The sequence below is a fragment of the Nerophis lumbriciformis genome, linkage group LG19, assembly GCF_033978685.3.
Source record: "Nerophis lumbriciformis linkage group LG19, RoL_Nlum_v2.1, whole genome shotgun sequence".
NCBI classification, from domain to species: domain Eukaryota; kingdom Metazoa; phylum Chordata; class Actinopteri; order Syngnathiformes; family Syngnathidae; genus Nerophis; species Nerophis lumbriciformis.
This window is the reverse complement of record NC_084566.2, coordinates 14,756,625-14,762,108: the sequence shown is the minus strand read 5'-3', so window position 1 is coordinate 14,762,108 and position 5,484 is coordinate 14,756,625. Positions and strand designations below refer to the sequence as shown.

Genomic DNA, 5,484 nt, shown 5'->3' with positions numbered 1-5,484 from the left:
CAATCAGCAGTTGGCACTTTGATCCTAAATCTGGCGACTTTCTGAAATCCTCTTGGCGCCTTTACTCAATTAATCAATTAATTTAAACTAAATTAAAACACATAAAAATTGGCAGATTAATGTTCGTTTGCAGTTGTAATCAAACTTAGCATGTTTTCAAAACTCCCTTTATATCGCTCCTGTGAGGCAATGACGTCATCTAGCGACTTCTCGCGAATTTTAGAACAGCCAATAGCAACTCTCCTTACTGAGGAGGTGACGACACCGTTCAGCACCTGACATCCTCGAAGCACCCCGTCACCAGTTCCACGTGTGGAGCCAAATTCAAGGTTGATATTCCAACGCTTGTATTCTTGTTTAATTAGTTGTTTTCTCACCAGGCAGGGTTTCACTGTACGATAACTTGTTGAAACAATTACTGTCGAGTGACATTGTTGGACGACATTGTTTATTTCCGGGTTTTATGCTCGCAGTCAGGCCCGGCCCTAACCAATCTGGCGCCCTAGGCAAGATTTTAGGTGGCGCCCCCCCACATCGGCAGTGAAGTGTATATACTCACAAGAAACCGAATAGTTTTGTCTTTGACCTTTTTTTTTACTTAAAGAAAGCAAATTAACAATCAGAATAGTTAACAAGATAAAAAAAAATATGAATAAATAAATGAATGCAAAAAATAAAAAATGAATATATGAAATACAATATTTTTTACATACATATTGCTTAATTAACATTAATGATGTGCACTTTAACAACTAGGCTTACAACTATACCTAATATATAAAGGGGTGGAAAAGTGACTATTACCTGCAGGGCAAACATTAGCTAACCAGAAGGCAATAACAATGTAAACAAAAAGCACCTGCTTAAAAGATCTAATACAAATGTCCCTGAGGAATGTAAGGTGGGAGTACTGTAATTACCTAACGTTACATTATTATTTTCCATAACAATTTAGCCCCCTCCACAATTAACCCGACGTTAAAACAGAACTAGCTATTTATTGATTAGCAATTGCCGAATCATGTAACATTAGCTTAATGCTAAAAAGCCAGGTTACTATCACATTCTGTAACAGACAAATAATTTCATGTAGGCTAACGTTACCTACCTGCTACCTCTGTCTTTTTCTCGTTTCTCCTCCTCTTCTTTTCTCTTTTTTCTTCCCTGGGCACCTGACAGTTTTGGCCGTTTTGACATCTTGTGTTGATTTTTTGATGTGGTGACGTCCAAAAAGAGTCATGATACGGGAAGGGAGGGGGCGCACCGTGCGGGGGGGGGGGGGCGGTAATGTTGTAACAAATAATATTTCTATTATATAGGCTTTACTTTGCATTTTAATTAACGTGGGATTATTTTTTGTATTTAGAAGTAATAGTACCAATTTTTATTTTTTTTTTCTCCAACAGTTGTGGCACTGGCGTGGCGCCCCCTGATGGACGGCGCCCTTAGCATTTGCCTATACGGCCTATGCCACGGGCCGGCCCTGCTCGCAGTGCAGAAGCAATATTTATGTGTTCATCCAGTTAACTTTCACCCATATAACTAACTAACTGTGTGTTTATGGTGCTTGCTACCATCCATCATTTTTTCCACCGATTTTATGGCATAGTTTTAACAAATAAATGATCGCTTTTTTAGTATGCTAATAATCGCTAATTTAAAACTTGGTCAGTCTTGGTTAAGTTTCATAATTAAGTGAATTGTGACTCCAGAATATCTACCATCTTGTTTTCCACAGACATCAAATGAATTGAGTGGACTAATCGTTGGTAAGTTTCTTTATATTAAACTGCAACGGTAGACATTACCCATTTATTTATTTATTAAACACATTAAATGTGAGCCACATTTGACACATTTGCAGTAATTCATGTGTTACAAGAACTGATTGATAAAGCATCTTTGATACTATACCAGCTTCCTAAAAAAGTATTCACTTTCAAGTAATGTTTCTTTTTTAAATATAAACACACATTAATAGCTAACTTTTTGTTGCCTGATTTCTTGGTCTTTAATGGTTTCTCTTTTTCTATATAAACAGAACATGTTGCTGCGTGTCTTACTAAGCCGGGAGCAGAATGTCTGGCTGTGTGATCTAACGCTTGAAGTATTCCTAAAAGAAGGTAAGTCTTAACGTCAAGTTAAACCAATGTTACAATTAAGATTAGGGGTATCCCGAGCCCATATTAATATCGAATATTGGTCTAAAATCAGCAACAAAACACGTATTAATAATTTGAGCTTGCATTGACCAATGTTGCAGACTAAAACGGCACATTTGTCTATATAAACAAGTATTGCATAATTGTTGTTGCATACACACACAGTCTCCATGGCAGAAGCTTATTAGGCCATGTCCACATGAACATGGAAAGTTTCAAAAACATATATTTGGAGTTAAAATAATCTCCATCCACACAAGTGTAGTTTCAAAACTGTCTTGTCTACACACAAACACTTACACCTGCTGTCATGCACATTTGTCCAATCAAAAGCCTGAAAAAAGCAGCAATATCTGACTTGGTGGCATTACACCTCCTATTATGTTTATTTTGATCGACTTTAGATGTACAATGACATGTACGTTATCTTTAAAACCAGCCTGCATGTACACAGAATCCTGGGAACGTTAAAGAGCGAATGCACGCCTGTGCTGCTGAAACCCAACACCCATAGAATTATAACATGTTCAGCAACACAGGGATGTATTACATGTACAGTGAAGTGTACATTATTTCCAAAATCAGCACGCACTAACGAGCAAAGGAAACCATTTTGCATGAAGTGCCTATATAAAGCACACAGACGTGCGTGTGCTGCTACAAAACTCTCATGGAATTATAAAGCGTTTAATCATGGCTATAGCGATGTGGTACATGTGTAAGGAAGTGTATATTGTCTTTGACATCTGTACACACTACAAGGAGAACGCTACATTATGTTTTTTTTTTAGTTGCTTGGTTGCTTTTTACACGCAATCACGATCGCATCTACAAAAATGGAAGCAAGACACGTAATTTAACTTCATGATTTGTCGTTAAACAAGGACTAAAAACATAAAATGATGTTGCACCTTTCTTATGACACAGAGCAAAAAGTTTTGCTTGTCAGGTGGAGGTTCCACAGCGATCATATCCTGTCATTAGCGCTGGCAGGAGTGTCGCAAAGTCCATTTTGATGTGTCTTTTTAATCAATGTGGAGCGAAAATAGCAGCATATTTACATTCAAGCATACAGTCATTCCTCTTATAGTTTGTTTAAAGCCAGCAAGGCAGTGTTGTTGAGCTTAGAAATGACAGCGCACAAATGTGACGTCATCACAAGTCTCCGTTTGTGCCGTGTATACGCATACGCTAAGCGGAGAATTTTGGAACGCTACACTTTGGCCAGCGTTTGAAAAAGTCTGTTTTTAAAGACAAAAAGTATGCATCTGCGTGTGGACAAGAGGCCTAAACGCAGAGATAAGTATGCGTTTATTAAGTATCTGTGTTGGTGTGGACATGGCCTTAGTTAAGTTGCATAAGTGTACAGCTCTGGTAATGGGTACATTCGCACCCACCTGCACAAATGTACTTCAAAATGTAACAATCAAAATAAATATGACCTTTTTTTGTTTACTAGGGCATGCATATATAATATGCATTAGTTTGCCCATTTGAAATCAACGATAATAAAAAAGAGATGCTTGGAAATAGCATAAAAATGCCCCAAAAACATGGAAAAACGCGATTCATAGCGTTACTTTTTGGTGTAACCTGTCATGATCCGTGGTCTGGATCATGTTTTGTTTAGTTATGTTCTGTTAGTTTTTGGACTTCTTTAGTTTCCGTTTAAGCCTCCTTGTTTGCTTTTGTCACCATGGCGACTTATTGTGTTCACCTGTCTCTGATTAGTGCTCGCCCGCTCACCTGCTTCCCAAGCACTAATCAGAGGCATTATTTAAGTTGCCTTTGCCAGTCAGTCAGCCTGGCTTCATTGTTTACGTCACGTTCTGACCAAGTAAGTGTTCATGTTATATGCCATAGCTTCTGCTAACTAGTAGTTTCATGTGTTTTAGGCACGCTTGCCTTTTTTTTGTTGTGTTGTTTGTGTTTTTGGTAGTTAAGTGATTTATGTTAATAAATCCAATCCTACTTTTACGCCTTCGTCCGGAGCCGTCTTTGCATCTTGAAAGAACAACCGCGCAGCAAGCTGCGACCCCCCCCCTTTCGTGACAGATACCTTCTGTCAAAAGCAAACAAGGAGGCCTAAACGGGAACTAAAGAAGTCCAAAAACTAACAGAACATAACTAAACAAAACATGATCCAGACCACGGATCATGACATAACCATCATGAGCGTTCTGTTCAGGTATATTTCTTTTATATTTTGATAAATCATCATATTTATGTATTACTAAATTTAAATAGGTATTGGTCAATCTTTAAGCTGTGTGTATTTGATTTCAGTTTGCTTTTGACATCTTATTTAGAATTGTAGTTGAAACTTTTACAACCTTGTGTTGCGCTCATGATGGCGTAACCAAACTAGATTTAATTTAATGATCTTATTTTGAATATGTATTCCCTTTTGTACATTTAGTATATTTAAATATACTGTGTTTTATGCTTTTTGGAACATGTACTATACATATAATACAATAAAGTCCCATATAAAATTATGTTTCTAGCAATACTTTAATTTTGCCTTTGAAAGTAACACTCCAATGTCCATTAGTGGAGCTGTACACATAAGCGTTCATTAAGACTCCAGAATATCTACTATCTTGTTTTTCACAGACATCAAATACATTGAGTGAACTAATAGTTGGTAAGTTTCTTAAAATTATACTGCAACCGTAGACATCACCCAACATCTGATAGATATTATCTTAACTTACTTTATTAAACACAATTACGTGCGAGCCACATTTGACACATTTGCAGTAATTCACGTGTTACCAGAACTGATTGATAAAGCATCTTTGCTCACAGTTAACCTGTCTTCATACTATACCAGCTGCTTAAAAAGTATCAACTTTCAAGTAATGTTTCTATTTTTTTAAATAACACCAGTTTTTGAAGCACCTTAATAGGTAACTATTTGTTTTCTTGATCATTAATGGTTTCTCTTTTTTATATGAACAGAACATTGCTGCGTGTCTATATACACACACATATATACATCTATATGTAAGCTGTGAAAATCTGCTGTACAGTATGTGTGCTTGGGTCCTATTTTTAGGAACACTAATACAAAACCTCACAATAATGTCTGATTGAATGCTAAAAACCTTATGATTATACATATATATACACACGCACCATATATATATGTTTATGTATATATATATATATATATATATATATATCTATATATATGTCTGTGTACATACAGTATATATGTTTATGTATATATATATATATATATATATATATATATATAATGTCTATGTGTATATATATACATATGTGTATGTATATATATATATATATACTGTATATA

The 5,484-nt window shown here is 36.0% G+C and overlaps 1 long non-coding RNA gene across 1 annotated transcript in view; it reads left to right on the top strand.

Moving 5' to 3' along the window:
- The first annotated feature begins 263 nt into the window (after nucleotides 1–263).
- The window catches only part of LOC133619035 (uncharacterized), a 27,204-nt gene continuing 21,983 nt past the window's right edge, over nucleotides 264–5,484 (top strand). Inside the window, exons 1-3 of the long non-coding RNA XR_009817382.1 lie at nucleotides 264–329; nucleotides 1,739–1,769; nucleotides 2,042–2,123. This is a non-coding gene — a long non-coding RNA (uncharacterized lncRNA). The remainder of the gene's footprint in view (nucleotides 330–1,738; nucleotides 1,770–2,041; nucleotides 2,124–5,484) is intronic.